This window comes from Bubalus bubalis, chromosome 15, assembly GCF_019923935.1.
Source record: "Bubalus bubalis isolate 160015118507 breed Murrah chromosome 15, NDDB_SH_1, whole genome shotgun sequence".
Lineage (NCBI taxonomy): Eukaryota > Metazoa > Chordata > Mammalia > Artiodactyla > Bovidae > Bubalus > Bubalus bubalis.
The window spans coordinates 31,830,442-31,847,710 of NC_059171.1; positions in this window are offsets into that span (position 1 = coordinate 31,830,442).

The following is a 17,269-nucleotide window of genomic DNA, read 5'->3' on the forward strand; positions in this document are numbered from 1 at the left end:
AGCTGAAGTTTTAGGTATTAATACCATGAAGTATAGAGCAAATTATCCTATTGCACCATGTCTGAAATTTCCACAAAACTCCTTTGTGTAAAAATTGGTTATTTGGACTTTTCTGGTGGTTCAGTGATTTAATAATCTGCTTGCCATTGTAAAGGACATGGATTTGTTCCCTAGTCCAGGAAGATCCCACATGCTACTGGGCAACTCAGCCCGTAAGCCACAACTACTGAGCCTGTGAGTTGCAACAAGAAAAGCCACTGAAATGAGAAGCCTGCACAAAACTAGAGAGTCTCTCCCAATCTCTGCAACTAGACAAAGGCCACATGCAGCAACAAAGACTTGGCACAGACATAAATAGATAAATAGATAAATAAACAAATGGTTGTTTAAGCAATTACATTTTGAAATAAATTGTTATGCAACAATAGTAACTGAAAAATGATATAAATCTTATTGCAATACCACATTCTCAGAAAAGATTTCCTGACCACTTTATTTAAAATTGGATCCCATCACCACATGTCGATAAACATAATATTCATAGCTATATTATTTATAGCCCAAATCTGCAAATAAGCCAAATGTGTATCTATATTTGATATAAATTTTGAGATATTTCCACAGTGGCAGATTATACAGTACTTAGAACAGAGAATCTATATTTACATGCAAAGTCATCAATGTACAAAGTCATCAATGATTTCTCCAAATAAAATTTTAAACAAAAATAATCAGATATAGGGTTTTCCTGGTGGCCTAGTGGGTGAGAATCTGCCTACCAAGCAGGAGATGTGGATTTTGGTAATATTGTGACCAGAGTATTGCCTGCAATTTGTACACTATGGATAGAATACTAATTTGAGTATTGGCCTTCAGTTATTTCCCATATTGATAATGTATGTGTTTGTTTTTCTTTATAATTTTAATTATTGAGAATTATGTGGTATTATGATTATAATTGTGGTGTAGTTGCTTTACAGTGTTGTGTTAGTTTCTACTGAACAGTGAAGTGAATCAGTTATATGTATACATATATCCCCTCTTTTTTATTTTTTTTTTAAATTTCCTTCCCATTTAGGTCACCAGAGAGCATTGAGCCAAGTTACCTGTGATGTATAGTAGGTTCTCATTAGTTATCTATTTTACACATAGTAGTGTATACATGTCAATCCCAATCTCCTAATTCATCCCACTACCCACCCCCACTGGTGTCCATACATTTGTTTTCTATGTCAGTGTCTCCCTTTCTGCTTTGAAAACAAGTTCATCTGTATCATTTTTCTAGATTCCACATATATGTGTTAAGATACAATATTTGTTTTTCTCTTTCTGACTTACTTCACTCTGTATGACAGTCTCTAGTTTCTTACCTCTCTCTGAAAATGACACAACTTAATTCCTTTTTTATGGCTGAGGAATATTCCTTTGTACATATGCACCACTTCTTCTTTATCCATTCCTCTTTGGATGATCATGATCATTTAGGTTGCTTCCATGTCCTGGCTTTTGTAAATAGTATTGCAATGAATATTAGAGTAAATGTATCTTTTGGAATCACGGTTTTCTCCAGGTATGTGCCAGGAGTGGGATTGCTGGGTCATTTAGTAGTATCCATTTAAAATTCCATTGTCACCCTACTAGAATGCATTAAGAACAGAACTTTGTCCTGTTTACTCTTTCATGTCTTCTATCAGATGAATTAGTATCCAACTGTAGAATAGGAATAGTATATAATTCTTCATAAATTATGATTCCATTATAATTTTATATTAATTTAGAAACATTTAAAGGGAAAAGCTTTTTTGAGTGAATCACAGATTTAGATTCTATAATTTGAATTCAAGAGTACTTACCTTTTAAAATCAGAAGGAAAAAAAAACGTAGCTTGAAACTACTGTATCATATGTTAATTAAACAAAGCTGAAACACCCTCTTACACTGAATTTTCAGGTTTTAAGAGAAATATAACAAACTGGATCTCTTCAGAGGAAAACAGCTAGAGGATTAAAACAACTCCATAACCTATACTATGCAGAAAGAGTGAAGCTTGTCAACTCTCACTTGAAAATCTATCTCCTGTTTTGTGCTTCTGTGAATCCTACTTCATTTAAATACCATAGCAGAATTTACAGTTTCTTCTTGTAAATAAAAAACCTATAGTGAGCTATTAATTCATTATTCATTAAAGATAAAATCTTCTCCAGACACTTGGCACATGACCTTTGATTTCTATCTTCTCATCTCAGTGAAAGAATGTTGGACTCTGCTTGGTTCCCTTTCTTTCCTCTATTTTCAAGACTACCTCCAGGCTATAAGCTGGAGCAGAGTTGGACTCATTTTGTTTATTTCTCAACTCTCAGGAAGAAAAATCCTGTGGTGCCTTTCCAATATGTGGAAACAGTTTTCTAGCTGTTTATAGTGGGAGTACAAGTTTAGTACCCATTATTATACCATGGTTGATTGCATATTCATGACCAAAGTATTCAATTAAAGATATATTTTTGCATTTACTTAATATCTGCTTTCATCCTTAGATTGCAGTCTCCAGGACACTAGATTTTTACCCATCTTTAAAAATCAAAACAAACCAACAAAAAAGTACTTCGCCTAGTACATTGCCTGCTGTTTAATTGGTGATAGTAAATATATGCTGCAATAATGATTACTTGCTAAAATGTATATAAAAACCCAAAGAAAGGCACACTTTTAGACCATAATTCTTTTTGTTATCACAGTCACATATACTTTAAAGAGGATAAGTAGCACATCTCAATATTCTATATTATTATCAGTTACCAAGATTCATCTCCCTGTAAAGCGAAATAAATGAATATATTTCCTGACACATTTATACTTTTATGTAATTCCACAATAACCCTATGTAGAATTGCTATACACATAAGAAAAGTGAGAGCCAGATAATTTAAACTTGAATAATTAATGTATCAAAACTTTAATATGAACTTATTTCTTTTTGCTTCACTACTCTGCCAGATTTCTCTCTACTGCAGTAACATGATTTGGTGTATCAACTATACCATCCACTGCTTTTTATATTTAAGTTATTTTTTACACATCAGTAATTTCTCAGGAGTAGTATATAGTAAGAGTGTGGACATTTCCATTGGATAAATTTATAATTATTTCTGCAGTCATTTTGAAACTCTTTGATGGCAAGAATCATTCCTTAATACCCATATACCTGTATAATATGTATATGATATATAAGCAGTTAATGTGTATTTATTGTTTAACTGATAATGTAACATTAAATTAGAACTGTTATCCCATTCTTCATTGATGCTATATATATTTATGCAATAAATTATATGTCTTTGGCTCTCACATTTACCTACAACTGATGAAATTCCATTCACCCCTGAAAAAACAAAATTGAGGTGTAGATGTCTGGTATGTTTAAACTAGGGAGACTGGGAGTATACCATGTGTGCATTATAATACTTACCTTTTTTAGCTTTGATGTAGTATCTGCCCTTTTTTCTCTCCTGATCTAGATTTCTTTCATGGTGGTAGAAAATCTCTACTAAGAACTTTGCTACTAACAGGAGGCCTTTTACGCTGGTGAACAGTGTCCTGCATACCATGAGAATGCTAATATTTAAGAAAAGAGATCCTATCTCTTAATGCCCAAATGCTGCCTGTTTTGCTTTTTTTCTTTAGAACTACTGTTAATTCAAAATTCATGCTGAACTAAGATATGTGAGATATTTTCTCTTCCCATATGAAGGTTTACTCCTAAACATCTTTCTAGGCTCTTATTTATTTAAGCATTGGCCTTCTCATTATTGGGGCTTCCCTGGTGATTCAGAGAGTAAAGCATCTTCCAGAAATGCAGGAAGCCTGGGTTCAATTCCTCGGTCAGGAAGATACCTTGGAGAAGGAAATGGCAACCCACTCCAGTACTCTTGCCTGGAAAATTACATGGATGGAGGAGCCTGGTAGGCTGAAGTCCATGGTGTCACAAAGAGTCAGACATGACTGAGCAACTTCACTTTCAGTTTCACTTCTCATTATTGACTCAGACAAGTGGAAATTACAAAAGTATACAGTTTAGGTTTAAACTGGGTATCTAAGTGCCTTTCATATAAACAGAATGACAGCTGCCAATATGTCATTCTCCATTATGTCTTTGTTTAGATTCATTGTCTTGTTCTAACTGACATAGTCAAAAGAGAGCAGTGGAACAAATATAATTAAAAAGTGACAAATATAGGTGAGTGGGGTTTAGTGTGGTTTTCTTCTCTTATTCAAATATTTCTTTTTCTACAAAGCAAAATTGGAAATATCATCCATCAGATTATCTCAAACTTGTCATATGATTTAACTAATTCAAATTAGTTACTTAATATGGACTTCTAAATGGGCATACTTCTATTTTTACAGGAGGAGTTTATATAAAAGAAGCTCTCTGTTTAAACTAACTAAAGCCTTTCATCAATCTCTGCCCAAGTATGCACAGGAGAACACTAAAACAAATAGCCTTTATGTGAGAGTTCCATGAATTCTGGAGAGAATCAATAAATATTCATTGCAATATTAATTGAGTCATTTGAAGTGAGCTCAGATAGGGCACTTCCTGGGTGTCACTTGCTTAAGCTATTTATTTATTGTCAACCCAGGAAAAAGGAAAAAAAAAAAAAAAAAAAAACAGGCTGACAAGACAACAGCAAAAGAGAAGCAGGGTACATGACAAATACTTGAGCACTCTTCTAGGCAAAATAAAATAGATTCTTGTAAATGCCTAGATATATGTGAACTGATTTCAAGAAGTCTATGAGCTCTAGAATGCATGTAAATTTTGGTATAAGTAAGTGCTTACATGTATTTTTCTGAAAAGAGTTCCATTGCTTTTAACACATTCTCACAAAGGGTCATGTATCGTTATTCTACTTGATTCTAGTATGATCCCATCTCTAAGTGTTTAAAAAACTCGTGCATGAGTCTTGTATATGAGCATGAATCAAAAAGAGAATATATTTATAACCTTAATTGTAGTGATGGCTTTGTAAGTATATGCATATATCCAAATTCATCAAATTATACACATTAAATTGTGCTGATTTTTTTTTGTATATATACCTCAACACAGCTGTTAAAAGAATCATAAAAATATAGATTGCTTGAATTTTCTTACAAATAGGAGGATGGAGAAAATCCTTTTCCCATGCAAATTTTTGTTTCTCAAATATGTGTTTCTGGCTATTGGAAAGGCCTCAAACTGAGTTTGGTGCTTTAGTGCATATACCATGACCAATAGGATAAACTGTATACTTTTTAATATGTAGAACCCCATGGCAAGTAAAAGAAGAAAAAATGCCAAAGCCACTTTTGAAGTAATTAAATATAAAATCATTAGAGATATTATGGATAGGCTTAAGGAATTTTGTAAAGCAAATAGATAAAAGTAGTTTTGACAAAAAGATACTTATTGAAAACAGAAGATCTTATGAAAAGAAAATCTCATGTAAGAGTAGTAGTAATAATAAAGAATTGAAGAAATTGAACTGAAAACTATATAAACATGTAGCAATAATCTGAACAAATTCCTGAGTTATTAATACATGGAAGGAATTCATTAGCACTGCTAAACAGAAATCTTCCTTGAGAATACTGCAATGTTAGAACTTTGCAGGAATATTCTACCTTGGGTTAGAAAGAGGGGCTTTTAGAGGACATAGCAGAAATTCAGCTGTATCATGAATAGTTGATTAAAAAAATGGCTTGGGGAAGAGGTGAAAGTGTTTTCATGATGTAGCGACCATTGTTTGTACAATTTGATTTTATTTAAGGAAGTATAGTTTCAAGACTTAAGGTCATATGCCTGAGGGTGGGCTGCAGAGGCCAAGGGAATATGAAAGCTGTTGTAGTTATCTCTCTTGGTTAACAGGGAGATGAGTCTCATCAGTTTATTGCACTTTGGTTTGTTCAGAAGCCCAAATCCAGTACTTATGGCAGGCTAGGATTCACTGAAAATGGCTGCTGTCATGGCTTCCTGTGACTTCTATCTTTACATTTATATCATGTGTATTTATATCATGTGTAATGAAAGATTTAAGATTTTGGAGGAGAACCACTAATAGATAGTCAGAAAAAAAAACCACAAATATTAACTGGAGAATTGCTAGCAAATCTTGAACAATACATCTTAGCCAAAAATCCTGCTATCATTGGTTTTAGGTAGGTATTTCTCACCACTTTGAGTCAGTAGTAGGGACTATTGATATCCATAGATTTACAGAAACTTTGTTTATCCTCTTGATTTATTTGAAGAATTAAGATTAGAGGAAAAAAATTAAAAATCACATTACAGCAGTAAAAATTTTAAGGCAACTCAGTAGGAAAATAATATTCTCAAAAAGCAAGCAGAAAACTCAAAAGAAGCGTAGAATCAGTGATTTCTGCCAGGTGTGGGTCTTATTCCAATGTCCTAGGCAAAGATATGATCTCAACAAGTCTGCTGCTTGATTTGAGGTTTTGGAAAGCTTCCTCCTTTTGGATAGTGACTTTCCCTGGAGAACTATAAGGCACTCTGTTTTAAATTTTCTACTGACTTGGAAGTGTTCCTGGGCGAAGCAGTTGATAAAGAATCTTCCTGCCAATGCAGGAGATGCAAGAGATGTGGGTTTGATCCCTGGGTCAGGAAGATCCCCTGAAGGAAGAAATAGCAACCCACTCCGTCAGTATTCTTGCCTGGAAGATTCCACAGAGGTCAAGAAAATTAGTGTCTGATACATTTTAACTGGAAAACATGAACACAAAGTTTGGTTTTTCTGAAGTCTCACTGGATTGTGTGTTTGGTTAGCAGTACATGATAATATGTATTTCAATACATCATTGAACATCATGCTATATACAGTTTATGTGGAGATCTTAAGTGGCCAGAAATCTACATTAACTTGGAGATTGCTGCAATTGTGCAAAAATAGGAGGGTAGAATTTCACTCCAGATTCAATAAATAGTGGTCTCTGAATTTTATTGTCCTGTTGAGTTAGAACTCCAAATCTTATCATGACCTTTTATGTACCAGAAGAATGAAAAGTTCATGTCAATGAGTAAGAACAGAACAAAGAGATTTTCAAAGGGAGTCTTTCATATTACACATACAGTCTTTATTAAGTCTGTCCAGGGCAAGGACTTAGGTGTTACTGATTTTTTCAGATCATTTATAGGGCTAGCCTATTTCAGAAAAGTTAAGAATCCAATGTCAACAATGTCCTATGAGATTAAAGCAATACTCTAAGACGTCTTTTAATAATTAGCCCAGAAAAATCAAGAATAACTTCCAATGTTAATGCAAAAATAAACAGTCCAATATGTGTGGCAGAAGGAGGAAATATAATGGGTATCAGTTTTTCAATAGTTTGTTTCTCAATGAGTAATAGGTCAGTTTCAATTATGGAAAAGCCAGATTGATAGAGATCCTAAAGAGTTTACTTTCCCTTATACATCCCACACTTTCTTTCTTTAGCTCCAATGCTATTATGTTCAGATTTAAAGTCTGAAATATTGGTAGGGGAAGCATCAGATAGTAAAAATCAGACTGTGACATTATTAGATTATAGTCTGGGGATTCTTTTTCTGGACATTCCAGAAAGAGGCCTTCTGGTCTAAATTTAATAGTAGTACATGTATACAAAATAGGTCTACTCTTAAAAGATTCAGGAGATAGTAAAGCATATCAATTAGTAAGAAAGCCCACAGAAGCAGGAAGTGGCTGAGACAAATGCAGTCTGAGAGTCATTTGAGATACCTACCTCTATAAGTCTGTTACTCCAAGGACAAATGATGGAAAAATAATAAGGTTTATGGTAGAGAGTCTGGACACAGTATCAAGGAGAAACAGAACATGCTTTCTTTACAATTGTACAGAAATATCTCTGTTTTTTTATGAAGGAGACTTTGGGCTGACCAGAACAGTAAATTCCTCAGAGGGGTGTCATTCTCTCAGACAAGTTTGTTCTTTCTGTACTTAGATTCTGTCTTTCAAATGATGGCAGGATAGTTGCTCTTCCACTGAATGCTTTCTTTACAATAGCTACAGGTATGTGTGTATATATATATATATATATATATATATATATATATATATATGATTTAGACATGTACTTCTACATGAGTTTATTTAGATACTTAGCCAGAAGGGGTATTAATTAGAACTTAAAATTTCTTTCCAAATCAAACTGTCCTCAAAGTTCTGAGCAATCTCTTGTCATTTTAGGATTAAGACCATCAGCAAAGAAAGTAGATAGGTCAGTTATAATAATTTCTCCCTGAATCAGAGTAGAATATTCACTGGAGATATAAATGTGATGGCCTCTAAATCTGAAAACTACTTTTTACTTCTTTACAGAATTGGGTATTGATCAATTAATATTGTAATAAAAAATACTAACAGTAAATATCTCAATGTCAGAATTTTTCTCCTACTTTTATACTCATAGCCACCCACACTCAAATTTTAATACATATTTTCAGTGTCATTTTGGTTATCAATTCACCTTGCCTTCTCTAACCAGCTTTATTGTTTTCTTATCTCTTGTGCCTCTAAATGATGGGTTTTGTTCAAGACTTTCTATTATGGTTTCTAGTAATTATGGTTGCTAATTGATTGACTTTACAATAGGGAGTGCATTAATGTTGGCTTAATCTAATTGCATGAGCCCTTGAAAAATTATTTCTTTGCCTAGTGATAGAAGAGGGGCTTTCCAGGTGGCGCTAGTGGTAAAGAACTCACTAACCAATGCAGGAGACTTAAGAGACATGGATTCAATCCCTGGGTTTGGGAAGATGCCCTAGAGAAGGGAATGACAACTCACTCTAGTGTTCTTGCCTAGAGAATCCCATGGATAGAAGAGCCTGGTGGGCTACAGTCCAAGGGGTTGCAAAACAGTTGGACACAACTTAGCAACTAAACCACTACTGCCTCATTATTCTTAAATGAATACTATGGTTCCTATTATAGGGTTCCCAGGTAACACTAGTGGTAAAGAACCCGCCTGCCGCTGCAGGAGACGTAAGAGACCCGGGTTAGATCCCTGGGTCAGGAAAATCCCCTGGGGGAGGACATGGCAACCCACTCCAGTATTCTTGCCTGGAGAATCCCATGGACAGAGGAACCTGAAAAGCTATAGTCCATAGAGTCATGGGGAGTTGGACACGACTGAAGCGACTTAGCATGGACAGTGATAGAAGAGGAAGTCATAAACATTTGAAGCATGAGAGAGATGGATATGCCATTGCTGGAATGGAGTTGGATGGCACCTTAAGAAGGGAATATATGTGGCCACTAGGAGCTGAGAACAGTCCTTAGTTGATAGCCAGCAAGGATATGGGTCTCGTTCTTCCAAATATAAAGAACTGAATTCTCCCATAGCCTTAGAAAGTTTGGGAATGGATCTTTCTCTAGAACTTCCAAATAAAAGCACAGCCTGTCATATAGCTTGACTTTGGCCTTGTGAGACTGAAAACAGAGGAGCCAGTGGAGCCAGCCTAGGTCTTATCTGTGAAATAATAAACAAACATTGTTTTAAATTGATATATTTGTGGTAATTTGTTATGCAGTGATAGAACATTATATGAATGGGCAGAGGAAGTCGAGTTATAGGGGTGAGATGGTTGGTGAATCTGAGGTTGAACAAGAAGTGGAAAAGGACAGTTTGAGTTGGAACTTTAGATTTTCCATATTTTTATCAGTCTTTTGTAAGGAGTTTGCAGGGAAGCAATTTTGGAATTTTCCTATCTTTTAGAGGCCTTTTCCTATCAAACAAATAATTATGCTGTCCATAGAATATTTGGAGTCTTTGTGTTACAAAACCAGACTTGGGTCTTCTCATCCCTAAGTAGTAAAGTCAATCTACTGACACCGAGTCATGGTGAAGGAAAGTTCATCGCTTATTTCAGGGCACCAAAGGAGAAGCGTGGGGGTCAATACTCAGAAGACTCCAACTCCCTGACAGTTTTCAATGAAAGGATTTTATGTATTTATTTATTTTTTAGTTAAATTTTTAAATTTTATTTTTTATTTTTATTTTTTGGCCACTCTGCATGGTATGTTGGATCTTAGTTCCCTCACTAGGGATTGAACCCACTCCCCCTGCAGTGGAAGTGCAGGGTCTTAACCACTGGACCACCAGGGAAGTCCCAGGGAAAGATTTTTTTTAAAAGAAAGTGAGAAAGATTATTGTTTTGTGTGTGATTAGCTAGTGGACATTCTTCTGTTTGGTTAGTAGTGAGGTAATTAGGAGCCAACATCCTCAACCTTCTGGCTCCAGCTTCTGGTTCTGGGTCTACATACTGATGGTCAGCATGCTTCCAATTTCTTCCAGCTGGTAGGACTTTCAGTATCTTCAAAGCACCTCAGAGGATATGGTTCAGAATATTATCTATATCTTGTGTGCATGCTCAGTCATGTCTGACTCTTTGTGACTCCCTGGACTGTAGCCTGCCAGGCTCCTCTGTCCATGGGATTTCCCAGGCAAGAATACTGGAGTGGGTTGCCATTTCATCCTGCAGGGGATCTTCCCGACCCAGGGATCGAACCTGTGTCTCCTGCATTGGCAGGTGGACTGTTTACCACTAAGCCATCTGGGAAGACCTATCTATATCCTCAGAGGAGGAACTAAAGCTTCTTGAATTTGTTTCATGCTGCTAAGTAACTTCAGTCGTGTCTGACTCTGTGCGACCCAATAGACAGCAGCCCACCAGGCTCCCCTGTCCCTGGGATTCTCCAGGCAAGAACACTGGAGTGGGTTGCCATTTCCTTCTCCAATGCATGAAAATGAAAAGTGAAAGTGAAGTCACTCAGTCATGTCCAACCCTCAGCAATCCCATGGACAGCAGCCCTCCAGGCTTCTCCATCCATGGGATTTTCCAGGCAAAAGTACTGGAGTGGGGTGCCATTGCCTTCTCCAGAATTTGTTTCATAGCTAAACTCTTTGACTATTTTCCTTTGTTTCTGCTTCTTCTCACTTTTTGATGAAATGTGTTCTTTGGAAGGCCCAGATAGTTAAAGTTTTTCTACAAATAAGAGTAAGGAGGAGGACATGGGGAGTTCTATCCAGTGAAAGCCCCATAGGGTCCTGCTCAGTTACATTTGTGACATACATGAATTACTTTCCATGTCTGAAGTTCTAAATTACTGTGGGTAAAATCCTGTAAAAGCAATTTAGTGCTGTGGCACCATGATATTTGTACATGTAAGATGCTGAATAGTGGATGGTAGTTTCACTGGACTGATGATTACCCATAATTAAATAAAGAGAAAGTGAGGGATGGATAAGATCTCATCAATATCATTTCAACTTCGTACTTTATCCATGGGAATCCTGAGTAGTGAAGATGATTTAAATCAAGAAATCTATACAAAGAACTCTAAAAAGGAGGAGGAAATGTTTAGGTGGTGCCCAACAGAAGGAGGTAGAGCACTGGTCAGATTTGAGAAAGAAAGATAACAAGGCAATATTAAGTGACCTTGTCTTATATGCAGCAGATCTAGTCCCCTCCCAATCACACCACAAACTGCAGAAGCATTTTAACTAAGGCCTGTGCCTCTAGGCAAAAGCTTTTATTCAGAATGCCAGGAAATTCTGACAACACCTGGAAAGACTGGTCTACTTTTGGGAAGAGAGGTAAATTTTAGCCAGAGGGATAAACTAAAGTTCATCCAGTTTCTGTAATAGTTGTTTTAAAACAGTTCTCAGAAGAGGACCCATTGCTCTTACAATTTAGCAGCCCTTGTGTGGGCAATTTGGATTTGAAAAGAAAGGTGGAGGATGGGGAGGAATAGTTGTGAGACCAAAGGTTACCATGCTAGAAAATTTTCAGTCTCTGCGAAACTTTCACAAATAAAATGTCTATAACATAGTCCCATATGAGTAATTAACAAAAACTATATATCACAAGAGCACTGTCGACAAAAACCAAAACCATCTTATTCTCTTTTTCATAATGTGTGAATAAACTGATACCTGGAATAAGGTTCACTAAATATTAAGGTTAGTTATTTTGACTTAGGATGTAATGAGACCAATGTATCATTTTTTTCTTAGTTTCTATGTGATTGGTGTATCTATTTTTACAAAGTATGCATAATATTAAAGCAATAATATTTTAATAAAATTATATTGATAAAAATTATATTTATTTATATAAATTTTATTTTATTATATAATATTACAGTATTTTATTATAATAATGATTTAGCCAATAACTAATGCCTAATTATATTATTTTGATTTTAGTTTTTCTTGTTAATTTTGTTACTTTTATGCATTATAATAATGTTTTCTGTTTAAATTATTGATCTTTCTTTTCTGCATTCTTTTAATGAAATACTTTCCCAATTATGCTGTTTATACCAATGGAAAGTTAAATTTTAGTTATCCATTAATAGGGATTACACAGAAACACACAGAACTTCTAAAATTGGTGAACATCTTATAAACAATAGCCCACATAGTAGTATAATTCTATATTCTATTTCTGGGAGAAAAATAGTAATATATTCATAGGCTTCCCAGTGACAAAAAGGGAAATTCTTCTCTGATACCAACAGTTGTAGGGATTTCAAATGCCTTAAAAGAAGCATTATTTTTTCTCTTGATGTTAGATTTCCTCTAGTGAATTCTGATCCAGTCTTAAGAATTAATTTCTTTCATTCTCTCTCTACTCACTTTAATTTTCTCTCATATATTTATATATGTATGCATTTCAGTTCAGTTGCTGAGTCTTGTCTGACTCTGCGACCCCATGAACTGCAGCATGCCAGGCCTCTCTGTCCATCACCAACTCCCGAAATCCACTCAAACCCATATCCATTGAGTCGGTGATGCCATCGAACCATCTCATCCTTTGTTGTCCCCTTCTCCTCCTGCCCCCAATCCCTCCCAGCATCAGAGTCTTTCCAAATGACTCAGCTCTTTGCATCAGGTGGCCAAATTATTGGAGTTTCAGCTCCAACATCAGTCCTTCCAGTGAACACCCAGGACTGATCTTTAGGATGGACTTGTTGGATCTCCTTGCAGTCCAAGGGACTCTCAAGAGTCTTCTCCAACACCACAGTTCAAAAGCATCAATTCTTCGGCACTCAGCTTTTTTTACAATCCAACTTTCTCATCCATACATGACTACTGGAAAAACCATAACCTTGACTGAAAGTGAAAGTAAAGTCGCTCAGTTGTGTCCAATTCTTTGTACCCTGTGGACTGGAGCCCACCAGGCTCCTCTGTCCATGGGATTCTCCAGGCAAGAATAAGGGAGCTGGTTGCCATTTCCTTCTCCAGGGGATCTTCCTGACTCAGGGATCGAACCCAGGTCTCCTGCATTGCAGACAGACGCTTTAACCTCTGAGCCACTAGGGAAGCCCAAAGCCCTGGAAAAACCTAGCCTTGACTAAATGGACCTTTCGGAGAAGGCAATGGCACCCCACTCCAGTACTCCTGTCTGGAAAATCCCATGCATGGAGGAGCCTAGAAGGCTGCAGTCCATGGGGTCTCTAAGAGTCGGACACGACTGACCAACTTCCCTTTCACTTTCATGCATTGGAGAAGGAAATGGAAACCCACTCTGGTGTTCTTGCCTGGAGGATCCCAGGGACAGGGGAGCCTGGTGAGCTGCCGTCTATAGGGTCGCACAGAATTGGACACGACTGAAGCGACTTAGCAGCAGCAGCAGCAGCAGCAGCAGATGGACCTTTATTGGCAAGGTAATGTCTCGGCTTTTTAATATGCTGTCTAGGTTGGTCATAACTTTCCTTCCAAGGAGTAAGCGGCTTTTAATATCATGGCTACAGTCACCATCTGTAGTGATTTTGGAGCCCCCAAAAATAAAGTCTGACCCTGTTTCTACTGTTTCCCCATTATTTGCCATGAAGTGATGGACCAGATGCCGTGATCTTAGTTTTCTGAATGTTGAGCTTTAAGCCAACTTTTCACTCTCCTCTTTCACTTTCATCAAGTGGTTCTTTAGTTCTTCACTTTCTGCCATAAGGGTGGTGTTATCAGCATACCTAAGGTTATTGGTATTTCTCACAGCAATCTTGATTCCAGCTTGTGCTTCATCCAGCCCAGCGTTTCTCATGATGTATTCTGCATTTAAGTTAAGTAAGCGGGGAGACAGTATACATCCTTGACGTACTCCTTTTCCTATTTGGAACCAGTCTGTTATTCCATGTCCAGTTCTAACTGTTGCTTCCTGACCTGCATACAGATTTCTCAAGCGGCAGGTCAGGTGGTCTGGTATTTCCATCTCTTTCAGAATTTCCCACAGTTTATTGTGATCCACACAGTCAAAGGCTTTGGCCGTGTCAGTAATGCAGAAATAGATGTTTTTCTGGAACTTGCTTGCTTTTTTGATGATCCAGCAGAAGTTGACAATTTGATCTCTGATTCCTCTGCCTTTTCCAAAACCAGCTTGAACATCTGGAAGTTCACGGTTCATGTATTGTTGAAGCCTGACTTGGAGAATTTTGAGCATTATTTTGCTAGTGTGTGAGATGAGTGAGATTGTGCAGTAGTTTGAGCATTCTTTTACATTGCCTTTCTTTGGGATTGGAATGAAAACTGACCTTTTCCAGTCCTGTGGCCACTGCTGAGTTTTCCAAATTTGCTGGCATATTCAGTGCAGCACTTCTCTGCATCATCTTTTAGGATTAGCCACATTTTAATCATATTACTTTCTACAATGACATCCTACAAACGAATTTAAGGCAAGAAACATATTGAGAAGGGGAAGTCATGATAAAGAAGTATCTGGATTTTTATTTTATTACCCTTTCATTTTCAGTAAGTTACCCATACCACTTGTTCCCATAATTTGAAAATTGTATTGGGTTCTCCATTTGTGAATTCTCCGCTTATCTAATAGAACAATTATGACAGTTATTACTTCTCTGTTAGTATCAGTGAGAATTTTGATGTGTATAGAAATTACCTCTCCTAGTGTGCTTTGTTTCTGTTTGTTTGTTTGTTTGTTTTAATTGCAGTGGGTTTTCGTTGTGGCACATGGGCTTTCTCCAGTTGCACAAGTGGTAAGTGAAAGGAAAAATGTTAGCCACGCAGTCATATCCAACTTTTTGGAACTTAAAGCACTGTAGCCCACCAGGCTCCTCTATCCATGATTTTCTCCGGGCAAGAATATTTGTGTGGGGTGCCGTGCCCTCTTCGAGGGGATCTTCCGGACCCACGGATTGAACACACATCTCTCACGTCTCCTGCTTCCGCAGGTGGGTTCTTTACCACTAGCGCCACCTGGAAGCACCAGTGGTAACTACTCTTCATTGCGGGGTGTACGGGCTTCTCATTATGGTGGATTCTCTTGTTGCGGAGCACAGTGTCTTGGTCCATAGGCTTTAGTGGTTGCAGCACGTGGGCTCAGTACTCGTGGTGCACAGGCTAGTTACTCTGTGGCATTGGAATCTTCCTGAGGCAGTGATAGAACCCAAGCCTGTGTTCCCTGTGTTGACAGGAGAATTCTTAACCACTGTACCACTAGGGAAGTCCTCCTAGATTTCTTTTTTTTTTTTTTGACTTAAGTTTCATTTTAATGAGCTCTAGCCTTAAACTGATTACTGTCAAAATAAGGAAGTTTTTAGTGAATGGTAAGTGACATTTTGGAAAAGAAGAAACAGCAAGATACTGGGTCATTTTTATTTCATTATTAGAAAACTCTTATCTCTGATAAATAGGACCAAGACTACATTAGATAATCAAAAACTTACTTAATAAGAAATGACTGGGCTGCTTGTTTTCTAGAGAGCTGAAAATACATTATGACAATTGGCATCACAGATACTTCACAGAATATTGTAGTTTAAAGGGGCAACTGACATGTTATTAAAACTAAGTAAGAATATAAAAATAAGTATGTGTCACAAATAACTTGATTGAACCAACTTTCAGAAATGTGAACATCCAAAAGCTTATTCAGATAAACTATTTCTAGCATATTTCCATCACTAATAGCATTTTAGGTTTATATAATCCTTAATAGAGCATCACTTATTTTCACATACATTATCATCATCACAAATATATGCTTCTGATATAGCCATAGGTGCCCCCAACTTAAAGCTGGGGGCATGGACCAGAAAGATAAACTGACTGCAGCAATATCACTCCACATACCTACTTACTTACCCAAACAAACAGATCTGGTAGGCTTTTAGCTTCTAGGTCTAATAATCTTGAACTGCCCTTATATGTCACTCAGTATTTCCCTGATTGTTTGATAATGACCCAGATGTTTTCATTTCTTTTAATCTGGCCCTGAGTCATACTGTAGCTGGCATCACCGTCAGTAAGAAATTGCAGATTTTTTTCTTTTTTTCCTCATTTTCCTCCTTTCTTTATTTTTAAAAGCACTGCTCGTTAGCAACTTATCCTTACTAAAGAATCTTAATTATAGATATTTATATAAAACAACTTATGCAAGTAGACACAATCAAACAAACCATTCAAAAGCATTCTCATGAGCAAATTGATATGACATTCACACAAGCTTGTGTTTTGTCTTTTGAATAACTAAAATCTTTGTAAGGGTATTTAGGTTTGCGTTAATGGTTCTGCATAGGCAGTAAAAATATAAACTACAGATGGTTCATTTGCAGCAGAAAATACCCACCCACACACCATTTCCAGCCACCTCCAGAAAAAAGGTTAATCACTTACTGACCAGGAAAGGTTTCCGCTGGAGAAGTGCTTTCAAAAATGATTTTGTTTTTATACAACTGTGCAGAAGTACTGTGTGGGCTTCTTTGGAATGAAGCATTGGACAAAGTTTTGGAGACCATTTTTCTTTAACAGAGCCCTGTTGAAGAAACTATTTAAATCATGAGTTCTGAATGTGATCTTGTTGGGAGGAGAGGAAGAATTCTACTGCTAAAATAAAGTTTGGAGACCATTTTTCTTTAACAGAGCCCTGTTGAAGAAACTATTTAAATCATGAGTTCTGAATGTGATCTTGTTGGGAGGAGAGGAAGAATTCTACTGCTAAAATAAAGTTTGTAAATAAATTTAAATCATGAGTTCTGAATGTGATCTTGTTGGGAGGAGAGGAAGAATTCTACTGCTAAAATAAAGTTTGTAAATAATCCATGCCTTACACCATGGATTGAAAACAAAGACATGATGATAATTCAAACATTATATTAATTTCCTAAAATATGTGGAGGCATTTTTTATTTTTATAGTAGCCTTTATCCATTTATTTCTATAATCAACATGGTTCCCATGTAAAAAATGTATCAGTTTA